Source organism: Lissotriton helveticus, chromosome 6 (assembly GCF_964261635.1).
Source record: "Lissotriton helveticus chromosome 6, aLisHel1.1, whole genome shotgun sequence".
Classification (NCBI taxonomy): domain Eukaryota; kingdom Metazoa; phylum Chordata; class Amphibia; order Caudata; family Salamandridae; genus Lissotriton; species Lissotriton helveticus.
Window position 1 is genome coordinate 526,105,267 of NC_136067.1, and position 18,335 is coordinate 526,123,601.

Below are 18,335 nucleotides of genomic sequence, written 5' to 3' on the forward strand. Positions count from 1 at the left end.
CAAGTCTGGAGGCCATAGGAGGTCCCTAAAATTGTCAGGAAATGATCCGTAAAAGAGGACCTCAGATTTGTCTTCATTACATTTTAGCTGGGCAAGGGCTAACCAGCGAAAAATGGAAGATAGACAATGGTGGACTGATGATGTGTCAAGATTGTCCTTAGGCCAGGTAAAGAGGAGCTGAGTATCGTCAGCGTAGGCCATTGTCTTGGCCCCTAGTTGTTTAGCAAGGTAGATCAAAGGGGTCAGATAAACATTAAAAAGAAGGGGACTTAACGTGGACCCCTGCGGGACGCCAGTCGTAAGCCTCTTTGGGGTAGATGAAAAGGGAGGCATCCAGACCTCCTGCGATCTATCCTGCAGAAAAGACGATAACCAGTCCAATGCTGGCCTCGCGATGCCCACAGCAGACAGTTGGGTAAGGATCTGGGCGTGTGGCACTGTATCGAAGGTGGCAGAGAGGTCAAGTAATATCAGGACCGCTCTGCCACCTCCGTCCAGGCACTCGCGGATAGCCTCAGACACTTCAACCAGCGCCGTCTCTGTGCTGTACGCAGCGCAGAACCCCGACGGAGACGGGTGGAGTAGCTGGGAGGACTCGATTAAATGATCCAGCTGTTTAAAGACCACCTTCTCACATACTTTGGCCAAAGCTGGAAGTAGTGAAATGGGTCTGTAGCTGGATGGGGCCAAGGGGTCAGCCCCAGACTTTTTCAAAAGGGGCAACAGTTTAGCCTGTTTCCAGCACGCCGGAACGCATGCGGAAGACAGTGAAAGGTTGACAATCTGGGTGACCTCTTTATAGATCATAGCAGCCACCCCGCCGAGGACTCTAGCCGGACAAGGGTCGGCAGGGGAGCCTGACTTCAATGTCTCAAGTATCTCCCGGATGTCCAATTCGGCCGGGGGGGAAAAGGCCGTGAACTGAGCAGTAGATCCTGTAGTGTAGTTCCTATAGTCCCAATAGGCTCTGCGCATTGGAATAATATATTCAGCAGTGTAGACGTAGGACGGAGGTTATCTAGGTCTCTACTGACTATATTAGACTTGAGTTTTTGCCAGCTAGCTCAGAGGTCACTAGAAACTTTCTCGAATAAGCGAGGAGGAGTTTAACCTCCCTGGATAGACAAGAAGGGATTTAGTTTCTGACAACCATAAAACATGACAACTTTGCTCTCCCTGATTAAGAGTTTATCTCTAGAGTCGTGTGAAAACAATAGACAGCTATTTCACTCAGTCAAATGGGCGTACTTAGTTTCACCAGAATGCAGAGAAAAGAGAGACGGGCGTTTTCAATAAAAGGTGTTATTTATTGAGCAGTCTTCTTCCTCATACAAGAGAAATGAATTGCTACAATTGCAATACTTATAGTAAAGTAAAGTGCGTACAGTAAAAGCAGGATTATAAGATAATACTGTAAAAGCATTGATATGGTTTCTTAGCCATATGATACTTTAAAATAGATAAAATAGATACATACATATATACATTGACTAATCGTACTCAACTGGTGCTTCTAACTACGCCTACCCCGGTGTACCTGACCTAAGCCTAATACGTGGGAGGGAGTAAGTAAGTAGCAGTTTAAGTTAAGTTTGTTTTGCCAAGAATCTGACTCGAGAATTCTCTGTAAGGGTTTAGTCAGTTCTGTACCTGGGTAATAGAAAGCAGGAGGTCTAGTATCTCTCTCTCAGGACTCGATATCCCAGCAACCCGCGAGGGTAGGCTGGAAACGCCGGAGCTGGATTTCTCGGCAGGAGAAAAGACAGCGTCTTTCTCAGCGCGTCAGGGAGGAGGGGCAGCGTCCGTGGGCTTTCGCATAAGCTGAGCTCTTCGGAAGTAGATAGCTGCTCTGCTCCAGGATTACCACCGTGTGTTTGCTTAAGGCAACGTTGGTATATTTATACCTGAAAGGTGCCGGGTTTGACGTAAGGTTGGACATAAGACGTCAATAAAGATGTCACTAAGAACTGGCCGTTCTTACAGTGCTTTATAGGAGTTCTAGGACAAAATAAAAAAAAATAGCAAGGGGCATTTCCCAGGTTGCTGGAGGCTTGGTTTTGTTTAGAGAACTCGTGTGCTTACTAGGGGGCCAGAGAAGTAGTCTTGCTTAATGTGACAGCATGTGCTACGACTGAATTATGGATATGATTACTATGCCGTTGTATGGATATTATTGATTATAGCCGGACAAGGGCATGAAATGGGAATATCGATTCAGGTTTCCTAGATAACACACTACACCCAGTCTACGAATTAATGTCCATCATTACTAAAACTAAGCAATAGTAAAGGTGCACGTGTATATCAACCCACCCCAAAATACATTTTTTGCATTTGAAATGGTGTATGCGAAATACATGAAAATGATTATAGGTACTGTACGCGTTTCAAGCAGTGTAATCATTCATTAAAAAAGGATGCATATATATATCAGCATGAATGGCTCTTAATACAGAAAAAAGTGTTGAGACCATCCCATCACATATAAATACAGTTATTTGTAAATATGCTAGAGGCTGAGGTAATATATTGTCTCTAGAGTTCCTAAAATAGAAGCTCTGTTCTCTAAGAATAGTTCTACTTCAAGCAGAGTACATGTGCCAAAAAAAGGTAAATATTTTGGAATCGGGAAAAAAAATAATTTCGCTTTCAGGGGAGAGAGAAAAAAATATTGTTCCAAATATGTTCAGTAGCTTTTGTTATCAAAGCCGAAGGCCGAATTCAGAGTTCAGGGAACGCTGTGTACTAGTTTGCTTAAAAGTTATTCTTTTTGCTCGGGTGAAAACATCATTTCAGACAGACTTTCAAAAAAGCAGTTTACCGCTTCAGGTGAAAGTTCAACCAAGTTGGAAAATGCCGCAACTGTGCAGTCATGAGAATGATTGCTATCATCGATGTCAGGATCAGCATTGCTCACAGATGGTCGTACCTGGTTGATGCTGCTCTCATCTTGCACTTCACTACCCTTTAATCGCAGTGGTGAAGTCTCCACGAATGCCGTCATCAGGATGGGTAACCGCTGGGGACAACACGATGCATGAGCCGTTACAGGACTTAGCAAAGTATCTGTATCCAATGGTACTTCTGATTGTAGTGTGAGACAGACGTCTAACACGCATTCTTCTCCGCACAGCATACATCTTAACACAGGTAAGATACAGTTCTGCCAGATGGGTCTGAATGAAAGAAACCAGGTCATATTTAGATCTCTTAGCCGGGCTAATCCAAGGACTTTAGTTATGCGGTCCCGATAGCGTATAGCTAGGATCGTTTCTTCCATTGTTGCTGGAGTCTTGTCTGTGACATGGCTTGCCATAACGAAGCAGGAGAATCAAAAATAAAATGCCTGCTACGAGTCCCAACAGGAGTGGTAGGCCGCCAAAGACCAAATGGACAAAATTAGAAAGATGCCCAGGACTGCTTTGAAGGGTGTTAACAGTCCCGAAAAAATTGTCTTAAATACATGTGGGATACCATTCGTATCGGACATGTTTAGGATTTGGCTTAGCATTTCCGCAAAATGTAGGGGGCAATTTGCTGATAAAAGGCTATGTATCTCTGCCGTTGTCCTTGCGACTTGCAGATCATACGTTTCTTTTGATGACGTCAAGGGCACAGTTGTCTGCAAAAGGACAGACTTTATTCTGCTTAAAGTATCAATTCGAATAGAAGAGATATTCAAAATGGGCCAAATGTTTTCCTCCCTGTCTCGGGTGTTGTTCGGAAACAATACTTGCATACAGCAAGTGACCATGGAAGAAACGCTTACTAGATAAGCTTTTCCTGGCACCAAGCCACAACATCTGTGGTCCACTAATAGAATGTAGCTCCCGTTAGAAAGCCGTCTAAAGAATGGCTCTATTCGAGTGGCAGGTGTGCCATGCTGGTGGCATGAAAGGTTATTTGAAGTCCCCTCACAGGCCCCATGTAGGTTTATACCCTGACACAGAAGTATACCACTTAGTGACCTTTTACAATTATCACCACTAAGAAATACATTCTGTCCTTTTTCACTATTACATGTGTGTGTGTGTAAGGTAATTCCCATGATGACTTAATGTATTCTTTACCCAACCTTTCATACTGGCCTGCTCGTATATACTCTTGATGATTCAGAAAAGGGGGTGGTGATGAACAGAGTGCCTGAATTAAGCAGACCACTCTTACCCAGTCCAAAGACCAGGGCTTGATCCATCACCGTTTTTTAGCTCACTGCACCATCCCAGCTCAGAACTTGGCTATATGCAAATTAGTCTGTTCCTGTCCCAGTGCATGATGGGAACAGGGCAAACCAAACTACCAAGCCAATTCTTATACTGGGAAGGAAACAAGCTTCCGGGGACCGGTTTCTGCCATTTCAGGCGTCGTCGGCCCGGCTTGCTTGAATCCTGATGGTGCAATGAGCAAGGGACTCACATCTGAGTATAGCCTTCCACGCTTATGGTGGACAAAATGATTCAGAAAAGGGGGTGGTGATGAACAGAGTGCCTGAATTAAGCAGACCACTCTTACCCAGTCCAAAGATCAGGGCTTGATCAATCACCATTTTTTAGCTCACTGCACCATCCCAGCTCAGAACTTGGCTATATGCAAATTAGTCTGTTCCTGTCCCAGTGCATGATAGGAACAGGGCAAACCAAACTACCAAGCCAATTCTTATACTGGGAAGGAAACAAGCTTCCGGGGACCGGTTTCTGCCATTTCAGGCGTCGTCGGCCCGGCTTGCTTGAATCCTGATGGTGCAATGAGACACTCTGTTCATCACCACCCCCTTTTCTGAATCATTTTGTCCACCATAAGCGTGGAAGGGTATACTCAGACATGAGTCCCTTGCTCACTGCTCCATCAGGATTCAAGCAAGCCGGGCCGACGACGCCTGAAATGGCAGAAACCGGTCCCCGGAAGCTTCTCTCCTTTCTGGTGAAGAATTGGCTTGGTAGTTTGGTCTGCCCTGTTCCCATGATGCACTGGGCCAGGGACAGACTAATATGCATATAGCCAGGTTCTGAGCTGGGATGGGGCAGTGAGCTAAATAACAGTGATGGATCAAGCCCTGATCTTTGGACTGGGTAAGAGTGGTCTGCTTAATTCAGACACTCTGTTCATCACCACCCCCTTTTCTGAATCATTTTGTCCACCATAAGCGTGGAAGGGTATACTCAGACATGAGTCCCTTGCTCACTGCTCCATCAGGATTCAAGCAAGCCGGGCCGACGACGCCTGAAATGGCAGAAACCGGTCCCCGGAAGCTTGTCTCCTTTCTGGTGAAGAATTGGCTTGGTAGTTTGGTCTGCCCTGTTCCCATGATGCACTGGGCCAGGGACAGACTAATTTGCATATAGCCAGGTTCTGAGCTGGGATGGGGCAGTGAGCTAAATAACGGTGATGGATCAAGCCCTCATCTTTGGACTGGGTAAGAGTGGTCTGCTTAATTCAGACACTCTGTTCATCACCACCCCCTTTTCTGAATCATTTTGTCCACCATAAGCGTGGAAGGGTATACTCAGACATGAGTCCCTTGCTCACTGCTCCATCAGGATTCAAGCAAGCCGGGCCGACGACGCCTGAAATGGCAGAAACCGGTCCCCGGAAGCTTGTCTCTTTTCTGGTGAAGAATTGGCTTGGTAGTTTGGTCTGCCCTGTTCCCATGATGCACTGGACCAGGGACAGACTAATTTGCATATAGCCAGGTTCTGAGCTGGGATGGGGCAGTGAGCTAAATAACGGTGATGGATCAAGCCCTGATCTTTGGACTGGGTAAGAGTGGTCTGCTTAATTCAGACACTCTGTTCATCACCACCCCCTTTTCTGAATCATTTTGTCCACCATAAGCGTGGAAGGGTATACTCAGACATGAGTCCCTTGCTCACTGCTCCATCAGGGTTCAAGCAAGCCGGGCCGACGACGCCTGAAATGGCAGAAACCGGTCCCCGGAAGCTTGTCTCCTTTCTGGTGAAGAATTGGCTTGGTAGTTTGGTCTGCCCTGTTCCCATGATGCACTGGGCCAGGGACAGACTAATTTGCATATAGCCAGGTTCTGAGCTGGGATGGGGCAGTGAGCTAAATAACGGTGATGGATCAAGCCCTGATCTTTGGACTGGGTAAGAGTGGTCTGCTTAATTCAGACACTCTGTTCATCACCACCCCCTTTTCTGAATCGTATATACTCTTGGCAGTATTTAAATTGGAAAGTAGTTATCGGAATAGTTATGATTCCGTGTATTATCCATTCAATGACAGGTCGTTCTGACATTGTCAATGGTAATCTCTCAAGTTTTTCAATGCTCAGAATTGTATATTCCGCTCTTTTTGTGCCAAGCTGATTTGTGTATCAGTAAGGTTAAAGATAGAGAATAATGACGTTGTGTTGATTAAACGCCTAGGCACGTAGCCTGAACGCAGATTTTGTAACGTCCAGCCAAGCTGTACAATAGAACGTAGTTGGGACTGACCGTGTTGTAACATTAGTAAGTCCTGTTCTATTATATCAATTGCAGATGATACAATACTGTCCAGTGAATATATTCTGGAAGACAGAGTCATTAACCCATTGTCCACAACAGAAAGTGATTTTTCCAAATTACTATGGTCAATTTCTCGTATTTTTTCTGCTGTTTCAATTTGTGTTTCTTTCCAAGCTTCGTTGTATGCCGCATATATACTGGCTGCTATGAAACGTTTTTGACCCTGTTTGCGTGGTCCCATTATGAAATCGCGCAAGTCAGCACCTTCTTTAAGTAAAGTCAAGTGTTGCTTAATTTCTGCCAGTGTGGATGTCTGTAGCCATTCGAGGCAGAGTTTTCCTACACTGTATGTTGTTACTATCCCTGGATGTTGTCTCTGGGAGTATCTAGGGTCTGACCTGGTCAATTTGAACCCCTGTATTTTGTTCAGGAATCTATCTTGACAGTTATTTGTGTCTGTGGGCCAGATCAACCATTTCTTCCAATAAGGATGTGTTCTGTTTTGGTTAGAAATATGGGATACGTCTATCTCAACATCTGTAGTGCTATTACTGTCAGGTGTTGGTTTTGGAATAGACGGTTTATTTGAGTCTTTAATTTTGGCTAGGCCAAGACAGGTTGTCTGTTGAATGGTATCATTCAAGAATATAATTTGTTCTGGGATCATGCAGGCTCTAAATAAAGATTCTATACCTTGGACCTGCCAATCTTTGGTACCCCATATGGTTTTTGTTTCAATATTGTTTTTCCAAAAATCAAAACCAAATATAGTAATTTTTTCAAAAAATGTTTCTGAATAGATTAATTTAGTGTTTGTCAGCATGGTTTTCATTCCTGTCTTATTTAACAGTTTGAAATAAAACGTTTCTGCATCACTTGTGTTAAACCCTGAGAAGTATGGGAATTTATCAAAAAATGTTTTTGAACTGCCTTTTGGTGGAGTTGCACAATGTTCCCATTGATTATAATTAAAAACATTTCTAGGTTGAGCAGATTTATGCAAATAATGGTTAGCAAAGTGATTGTAGCAGTACATCTGTTCATAATTCGATGAACCCTGTAAATAATCATGTTCTGTACATTTTGCTGACAAAACTAAGTCTGACATCATATCATTAATACTTTCAAAGTTCCAATTATCAGAGAATGTGCTCGGTTTTACAAAGTCACTTAATGAAACCTTGAATTGATGTGGATACTTCAATAGCTTGACTGGGCCATGAATATCGTATTCTGTTTTGTCCCAAGCTACCCCACCGGGTATTGGGTTGGCTGTGAAATTTACTGATGATAGTTCTCTTTTCTCAATGTGGGATGACTTGTGTGGCTTTAGGACCAAGTTGGGTGGTTTCTCTTCAGTGGCTGTTGGCTGGTGTTTTAGCTTTACGTTGCTCAGGTCTTTTCTTGTTTCATTTAAGTCCTGTAAAAATAGCCAAACGATCTTTGATATCAAAGCATTTTTCTTCTACCACTGAAGTCTGACTATCGAGGTCCTGAATATGCATTCTAGTCCCGAAGAATAGTTCATACGGACTGAAACCTTTTAGAGAATTTCTTGGCAGATTGTTAAGACTACGTTGGACACTTGTTAAATGTTGGACCCACCCAGTACCCATACCTAATACCCTTGCCGTTATAGATTGCTTTATGTCTCGGTTTTTTCTTTCCACAATCCCGTTTCCCTCAGGATGGAAGGGACAAGAATACCGCAATGCAATGCCCATGCTGGTCATGGCCTCCTTATAAGCTCGAGAGCTAAAAGCAGGACCCTGGTCAGAATGTAGCATGCCAATTGCGTATGTGCCGATATAGACTCGCAAATCTTTTATAACAGTTCTGGCGTCAGCCGAGCGCTGGGGCCACATCCAAATGAATCTCGTGCATGAATCCACTGCGACCATGATGTATTTATAGTTACCATCCCTTTGTAAGGGACCACAGTGGTCCAGGTAAATACACGCTAATGGTTTATCCGAGATTAGAAGGGGCGTCTGTGCTGGTCGTTTCACTGTTGAAACTTTCATCCTTTGACATATTTCGCATTCTAGAACATAGTTCCTGGTTTGTTTTCTCATGCGCGGCCACCAGTATCTCTGTTTTAATAACGATACTGTTGCGGAAACACCAGCATGTGTAGAAGCTAGCCCTTCGTGTGCTGCTGTAATTAGTCCAAACCTATGTTCCATGTTTGGAATTGCCCTATCCCCCACTCCAGGGATTCGAGCAAATGGAACGTTATTCGCATCAGTTTTGTATGAGTACTTTACTGGAAAGCCTTTCGGGAGTGATTTTATTTCATTCTTAACTGTAGCACTGACAGCTTGCAGTATCTCGCTGTCTATTTTTGTTTTTGACCGGGAGATAGCAGCTACGGAAGCCGTTTGCACAGCTGCCTTTGCGGCTTCATCAGCCAATGAATTCCCCGCAACGTGAACGCCATCACGTTGATGACTCAGTGTATGTATCACGTGAGTCTTTTATAGTTCTTTCTGTAAAAGAACTACTTGTTCCCAAAGCGTTTTATGCTTGATTGTGCCACCTTTTGCGTCTTTGAAACCGTTTTCAACCCAGTTCTGCAAGTATTCATTATAAGACTGTACGCAGTAATATGAAACGCACACTATGAGTGTGGGGAATTCGCGATCGGTATTTTCAAGCGCCATCTTAAATGCTAGTAGTTCAGCTCGCTGAGCTGTACAATCTCCTAGAGATTGTGTTTTAGTGACAAGTGGTCTAAATTTTCCTTCGTGCCAACGACCTTTAACAATCGCGCACGCAGCACTGTAAGCCTGCCAACCCCCAACTGCGGGTTGTGCTGATCCGTCTGTATATATTATACAGCCGTAGTGTTCTAGAGGCAGGATCTCAGTCGGCAGAGGACATTCATATTCATATTGTAGGAATTCTTGTGTTTTCAAATTAGGATCCAATTCATATACCACGTCCGTTGCAGCAAGAGAATTAACCCATTGTATCCATCTCGGATGTAGTGCTTTAGCATTAGGGATGATTGCCTTTGTTACCGCTTCTAGAGCTGGTACTGGTGTAACGATTATTATTCGTTTACCTTGTGCTAGGGCTCTCTCTTTTGCTACAGCAGTCTGAACCACGGTTAGAATTTTTTCAGTTGAACTAAATTTCATTTCAGCTTTTGTGTACAAATGTGATTTGTATGCTATTGGTACCGTTTCTCCCTCATTAGAGGTCAGGTACGTGAATCCGCATATTCCTGGGATGACTCGGATTACAAGGTTGCGTGTATTGTCGCGAGTTTGCAATTTTGTTTTTGCTAACATGTCTGTTTGCAATGATCTCAAAATTTCTGTGTGTTTTTGAGTCCAATTGATTGGTTTAAAATCTGGTTTTATTAATTCATAGAGAGGTTTAACCCTCTCTGCATAATTTAGAATGTATGTTCTTCCGAAATTCAGGAAACCTAGAATTGATAGTAAGTTTTTCAGCGTTTTTGGTGCTTGGAGTACAGCACACTTTTCTAAGAAGTTGTCTGCTAGGCATTTGCCTTCACTTGATAATTCATATCCTAAAAACAGGACAGTTAGATGGGCAATTCATGACTTTTTAAAGTTGAATTTGTAACCCTCTGCTGCGAACCCAAGTATTATGGTGTTCACTCTTTTCAAATGAGTATCCAAGTCATCATCTGTTAGATAGATGTCATCGACATAAGATAATGCCTCATCATCATATAGTTGTAGTAACTCTGTTACTCTTGCTGAGAATAATCCTGGACTGTTCTTGAACCCCTGTGGGAGTCGACAGAAATTTACTGCAAGCCCAATATTGAGAAAGCGGTCAAATACCTGCTTTCAGGTGCAATGTTTTGACAAAAGAATCCATTAGAGATGTCTAATGTTGTTTTGTATTTTTTGCGCACAATGTTATTCATTAGTGCTGCACTGTGTGAGTTATGTACTGCAAATGTCTTGCAACATGAGTTAAGGTGTCTGTAGTCCAAAACTAGACGATATGAATCGTCTGGCTTGGAGACAGGAAACAAAGGATTGTTCATTTGTGAGGTGCATGTTTCAATCACCCCCTGGTATTCAAGTTGATCTAAGATCTCCCTGTCCTGTTTTTTAGCTTCTTGCTTAATTGGGTACTGCCTTTGTGCAGTTGGTTGACATTTTAATTGGATTTTGTGAGGAGGAGAGTCCTCATCCCATCCTACATGATTTTTATATAAAGCAGGAGCCTGGGCTACTGCCCACTTTCTTGCAAGTGTATATTTTTTATGTATTGGAATGTGATTTGAGAAGGCAGGCATAATCATTTCTTCGCCAAGAGGGCACTCCCTGACAAACTCTGGTGGCCAGTCTTTTTCAGCTAAAACGATATCATAGCCTTTGGAAAGGTTATCCCAAAATAGACCCCTTACTTTCCTAGTCTTATCTCCCTCTATACGTAATGTTATCTCGTATATTTTATGAGGTTTGCTAACTCTGCTGTCTGCAGTTTCCACTTGAATGTATTCATTCGTGTCCACTGTCTCCAGATGATTCATCAGGATCTTGCGAGCTATGGTCACTTCTGCTGCGCTGTCTAGCGCTGTCTGGGCCCACTCTCCGTTTTTCAGCTGTGTCCACAGTATCCTCGGCATGTTTGACTATTTTAATGCTGGCTACCTTCTTTTTTGGAAATTGTAATTTTTTACTTTGATGAGCAGGTTCCTTGTCTTTGGACTTGACGTGCTCTTCCCTTTGTTCTGACCGTCCTCTTCTTTCCGATTTCTGCGAGGAAGTCTGAAAAGATCGAGAGGGACGTGTATCAATATCTTGATATCTATCAGGTTTCTTTAGATTATCCCTATTTCTAAGGTTGTATCTTTTCTCAGAGGGCTCCCTCTGGGGAGACTTGTGTCCTTGGTCCGGAGATCTCTCTCTCCGCCGAGGAGACTTTCCTCTGGACTGGAATCTTTTTTCTTTGGGAGTGGATTGTTTATTTCCATCCCAGCTCTTTTTTGGAGTGTTTAGATTATTTTTAATGAATATTTTTTCAGGATTTTCAGTTAGTTGGGGTTTTACAGGTTTCCCACCCAAACTATCTCTTCCTAGTTCTTCATAGGATTTTTCTATGATTCTGACAAGTTCAAATGGTTGTTCTGCTATATCTGTTTCTTTCAATTTCTGGCGGATCGCCACAGATGCTGCTTCTCCTTTTATGTTGGCTAATAATATAGCCGAGATCAGCTTGAAGTCTTTCAGTAATTTCATACCCAGAGTTAAAGCAGGTTCTGGGACCGTATTCGTTTTGAATCTGTCTTAGCACATCTGGTATTACCGCCATGGACGGAACACCATGTGTTTTTGTGTAAATGGAAGCAAAGACTGTGCCCCAAGTTTCACAGTCTTCCACATGTGGTGCGATCCCCATTGGAAGGCAGATAGTCAGAATTCTGTGTTTCTCAGTAGGGGTAGTATCCGGAAATACTGCCTCTATTTGAGTGATTTTTTGTGCTAACCAGAATGGAATTTGTTCCCGTTTTGCGGGTACTTTACCCAGACATGATTGTATGTTCTGTGGTGTAATTTTGTTTGTGTTCCCCTGATGAGGGGTCAGCTGTGGAATGTTAATAGCTGGTTGGACTGTTGAAGTCCGCATTACATATTGGACTAATTGTCTATGTATTTTAATCAGTTGTTTTAGTTGTGCTAAAAGTTCTGGTACTGACATTTTTTCGATGTCGGGATGTGGTGTGTAGCTGGCTAGAACCGGCCACGTTGCTCCTGGTCTACCTAGTGGACCGAGCCTGGTGATGTGATTATTATGTTTTAGGGCGCCTTTAAACCAGAGCAGGTGCTCTTGGTATTTTAATGGGATTTCCACCTCCTCGAAAGGGGTGTACTCTTCCGGTGGTTCCTCTATTTTGTAATAGTGGAACTCATGTGTGACTGCGTTTGCTGCTGGAAAGTTTATCCATGAATAGAATACCTCTGTCTGCCGATATTCATGTGCCTCAATTACGAATACGACTATACCACCTCTCGATGTTAGTCCATTCTCTATTAGTTTAAGAGTTATGTTTTTTCTTATGTTGACCGGAATGAGTATTGCATCCGGGTCGGAATGCAGGAGACTATTGTCATCCTCTAGGAGACGAGCTGCTATTCTAGCTGTCTCCCTCTCTTCTTCAGTTTCTGACATTTTTACTGACAGAAAGGTTTTTGTTGCAGATCAGGTTTTCAAGGAAACAAAGATTAGGTGCACAATATTTTGGAACACTGTATCCTTCAACGTTGAATAAACCAAAAACTATACATAGAAATCTGTTCCTACTAAGTTCCGGTGGATTTTAACCTTTGACCCACGCCAGACGTCTTTGGAGTATTTACGGGAGAAAGGGTCTGTGAGAAAAAGCACGACTGAGTTACTCTAACGTCTTGCGTTAGATTTATCGTCTTACCAAACGTTGGGCGCCATGTAGTGTAGTTCCTATAGTCCCAATAGGCTCTGCGCATTGGAATAATATATTCAGCAGTGTAGACGTAGGACGGACGTTATCTAGGTCTCTACTGACTATATTAGACTTAAGTTTTTGCCAGCTAGCTCAGAGGTCACTAGAAACGTTCTCGAATAAGCGAGGAGGAGTTTAACCTCCCTGGATAGACAAGAAGGGATTTAGTTTCTGACAACCATAAAACATGACAACTTTGCTCTCCCTGATTAAGAGTGTATCTCTAGAGTCGTGTGAAAACAATAGACAGCTATTTCACTCAGTCAAATGTGCGTACTTAGTTTCACCAGAATGCAGAGAAAAGAGAGACGGGCGTTTTCAATAAAAGGTGTTATTTATTGAGCAGTCTTCTTCCTCATACAAGAGAAATGAATTGCTACATTTGCAATACTTACAGTAAAGTAAAGTGCGTACTGTAAAAGCAGGATTATAAAATAATACTGTAAAAGCATTGATATGGTTTCTTAGCCATATGATACTTTAAAATAGATAAAATAGATACATACATATATACATTGACTAATCGTACTCAACTGGTGCTTCTAACTACGGCTACCCCGGTGTACCTGACCTAAGCCTAATACGTGGGAGGGAGTAAGTATGTAGCAGTTTAAGTTAAGTTAGTTTTGCCAAGAATCTGACTCGAGAATTCTCTGTAAGGGTTTAGTCAGTTCCGTACCTGGGTATTAGAAAGCAGGAGGTCTGGTATCTCTCTCTCAGGACTCAATATCCCAGCAACCCGCGAGGGTAGGCTGGAAACGCCGGAGCTGGATTTCTCGGCAGGAGAAAAGACAGCGTCTTTCTCAGCGCGTCAGGGAGGAGGGGCAGCGTCCGTGGGCTTTCGCATCAGCTGGGCTCTTCGGAAGTAGATAGCTGCTCTGCTCCAGGATTACCACCCTGTGTTTGCTTAAGGCAACAGTGGTATATTTATACCTGAAAGGTGCCGGGTTTGACGTAAGGTTGGACATAAGACGTCAATAAAGATGTCACTAAGAACTGGCCGTTCTTGCAGTGCTTTACAGGAGTTCTAGGACGAAATCAAAACAATAGCAAGGGGGATTTCCCAGGTTGCTGGAGGCTTGGTTTTGTTTAGAGAACTCAGTGTGCTTACTAGGGGGCCGGAGAAGTAGTCTTGCTTAATGTGACAGCATGTGCTACGACTGAATTATGGATATGATTATTATGCCGTTGTATGGATATTATTGATTATAGCCGGACAAGGGCATGAAATGGGAATATCGATTCAGGTTTCCTAGATAACACACTACAATCCAACCCCTGAAAACAGAGGGAGTGACAGGGGGAATTAAAACTGTTGCACACAGCCTGGAGGTCTAACTGTATGCTATCAATTTTTCCCACAAAATACGAGGAAAGCTCCTCGCACCACTCAGAGGAGGAAGGCAGCCTCGGTTGCTCCGCACATAGCGACAGGAAGCTTTGTACAATAGTGAAAATTTCTTTGCTATTATTTTGGGCCTTGGGGATTCTCCCCACAAAATATTGGCTCTTGGCTTTGACTCCTATTCTGACTTGACTTTTTACTCGGGGTTTCTGTTCCTTTCTCCGTTCCTACCCCAGGGATTGGGCTGTTCAATGGAATTGGGCTGTCCAAAGATCCTCCCTCTACTTCATAGGAGAAGGATAGACGTGGTGATGATGACAGCCGAGGCGAAATTAGGCCCCCCTGATCTAGGAGAAGCTGTAGCGATTGATTAGCCAAATTGAGAGAGTTGGACACATGTATCTCCAAGGGAAGGGAGGCACCTGCATTCTTCTTCCTCTCTTGGCTTCCATTCAGCGATGCCACTTTACTTGTTATAATGTCTTTGTCTTTTACAGGTGTAAACACCTTTTTAAAGTGCTTCCCCATAAACTCCTTTATTGAGTTTGAGGCTGCACTACCGGGGATTTTGGTCGTCGCCTTAGATTTTTTGGCTCCTTTCTTTTTAGCTTTCGGAGTTATTTCAAAGCACTCACTGCTCTCTTCCAAGTAGCCTGGGCTTGTCGCATCTATAGTGTTTGCAGCATAAGTCTTGATCTCAAATTGTGTTCCATCTGTTTTTTCACTTTTTTTGTGGCCATAATTGGCTTTCTCCCAGCGCTGTTATGGTTTGCCGAGGCTTGGTCTCTGAATAGGGTGAAGTCTGAAGAATATTTATGAGTGCCTACTGGGCCAGAAGATCTCTTTAGGCTCTCTACTACCTTAAGCATGCCCTGTAGAATGTCTTTATTTAAGTTTGCAGCAGTCCAGTCACCCTATGTTTATTCATTTATTCATGAGGCTCTCCAGGCCAGGATTAGAAGAAGACAGGGTAAACAGGGTACCTTGCGGTGTTAAGTTCAGCGCTTTCACCGCCTCGCCGTTCCCCCACTTACCTCTGTGTGCCTGTAGGATCAAGCTTTAAGCCCATGCCGTGCCCAGCGTCCGGTGGTTTTTGTAGGGAGCCGAAAGGCCCCCTCCAGGCTGTCAGGAGGCTTCTTTCCTCTTAGGGTGGGCTTAGGGCGTACTTCTGCTTCTCCTGCTCTTTACTGCTTGACTCGCGAGTCTACTCGCGGCACTCGTGGCACTTGCGGCACTTCGCGGTGCTTTGCGGCACTCACGGCAGCCGCAGGATGCGGGTTCCTTGTTTCCTTGTTTCCCTCTCCCTCGCCCTCCGCTCTGCTTCCTGCGTGTGACGTCAGGCGGGGAGAGGGCGGTACTGCGGGACGATCGTTTCCGGCTCGGCACGGGCGTTTCCAGAATCCTCGGCGCAGGCAGGGCGGGCAAGCAGCGTGATCCGTCACAGGACACAACAAGGTAAGCCGTCGGCAGTGGCGAATAAAGTCCGCGCAGAGAAGGATTTTCCTTTGCTGCAGTGAAAAAGGGCAACCGCATAGGATATGGATTAAAGTTCATATCATTGCACGCAAGGAGAGGTGTAAGAGGAAGACGCAGAATGCAGTTCAATCCGGAGGTAAAAACGATCATCGTTATGGAGGTGATCGAAAACTACCAACAACTGCTCTGGTGTCACTAACTCTACATCGCAAGCCAACAACATGTGGCTTTGTGCCCCTGCTGCCCTTTGCCTCCTGACTACACTGCAGTTGAGTAGGCCACATATATGAAACTGAGTCTTGATTTATTGCAGAGTTTATATCAATGTACAGGCCTCATCGCAGACTGCATCCCGTTTCAGCTCCGGTGCCACTAACAATGTGACCCCCCCGACATTAATGGACACTCTCTGGTTGAACTTTGGTGGTGTCTGAATCAATGGCCTGGGGGTTGTCTTCCTCATCATGTAGGTGATACTGACCTGGTGGTACAAACAAGCCTGTAGCATTCCACTCCTCCATTTGCCTGTTTCTGCTGGTTTCGGCCCTCTGCATCATGCCCAGGAGGACACCTTCCATTGTCCCAGCAGGCACAGCACAAAGGTTTGCTTAAATGCATGAATTGCTCCAATTGCAATAATGCTATCACTGGCAAAACAATCAATCATCCCAGGTCAGGCAAACCCATCGCTCTCCAATATACAGCTACTTGTAATAGCAATCATGTTGTGTATTACATAAAATGTCCCTGTGACCTTTATTATGTAGGGACGACAGAGTGCAGCTTGCGCATCCGCATCACTGAACACAAGAGCCGTATACGGACACAGAATGTGAATTCCCCTCTAGCTCAACACTGGCTCAATTGCAGGCACAATATTGCTCAATTAAAATTTGGCATACTTGAGGTCATTGAGCCTAACCCTGAACGTGACCGAGCGCAGGTACTATCACAGCGAGAATCACACTGGATCTGGTTTATGCAAACCTTGACCCCCACAGGGCTAAATGACAAATTCGAATTGGCATGCTTCTTGTAAATTCCCACTATCTTGTCGTTCAAAGCATGTTTGTATTAGGATTCTCCCATATCGCTTTTAGAAGGTTGTGCACACGTTAAGTGGCAGCTTCTAGTGTTCATTCCTGACATTGTACATATTTTGAAGTATTAGCACATATACTGTTTGTTTGCTTTGTTCTGTTTTACATTAGCCTGGACTTAACCTGAAGTGAATTTTATGAAGTTCCTATATGTTTTTGTATCTAGCACACATCATTTGCATGCTCTTTGATGATTAACTCGGCTCTTTCACTTATTGCACCAGCGCCGCGGCATTCCCTCACTCAAGATGGCGACCGCCACGTTAGTCCTCTTTTCACTTCCAAACATGAATATAGGAAATCTCCCTCACTCTCGCCACTCCTAGACTCACAGGCACTTTTTGGCAACCTGTATACAGATGAGTTTCACTTCTGGGTGAGTCCCCGTTTGTTAAATTACGTTCTCTTCACATAGACTACCGTGTTAGATTACCTTCTTTATATGCTCCTCTCTATTCATTTCGCAGGGACGCTAGACTTTTTCGCGATCGTGACCACGCACCCGCGTTAGTACTCAGCGGGTGAGTTTAGTTTACTGCCATTTATACCATGTTTCACGATACTGCGCTTTTTGCCCATTAAAGCTGGCTCATTAATTTCTTCCAGTTGGCTTTACATTTGGATAACGATCCAAGCGTTATATCACTTTGAAAGGGCTTCCCTGTGCGCCCCTCCGTTACTTTCAGTAAGCAATGAACCCCGCATGGTTTCAGTTCGAACACACGTTGTACCCTTGCTTGCTCTTCCTCTCACTTAATTTTTTGCCCGTCTTTCTGGCGTTCGGCTTCACTACACTTGCATGGTTTTTATTCGTTCTCACGAGGCTTTTTCTGTTCGTCTTTTCTTCACCCACTCTTAGCAGGGTCTTTCGTCGTTTCAGCTCATCACACTAGGGTGGTTTATTTTGGCTACAATTCTGATAAAATGGGTCTTTCTACCGATGGTTCACCATCATCATACTATACTGATGTGTTGCGTCTTAAATATTAAATATTTCTTGACCTCATTGAATGATTTGCCGTGATATCACTGCTGATATTGTTGATTAATATGTATTATTATCATTTCATAGATTCCGAAGGGCAGAATGTTTAGCCCAAAATCATTTTCCATTGTAAACATACTTCATTTGTCATACAGTATTCAAGGTGAAATCAAAATGAAAACGATTCGGAGTGAAATATAATCTTAGACCGTGCAGTGACTAAAAACACCTAGAGACTATGTTTGTGAGCGTTATTAGTGTCTAATAAATCCGGTGGTGCCTGTGATAGGAGAAGGTTATGCTGTGATGGGTACCGTGCGGAGTAGGGTTGCGGTTTAAAGTGATGTGAGCGTTAAATATTTTACCTGAGGTCGGTTCTTCTTGAGAAATAACTGGAAAGTAAGGAAAAACGCGTTATCAATGTTACGAGTAGCCACTGATCGGTAAATGTTTAAATATTTATAGTTAATATTGCGCTCGGAAACGAGCGTCT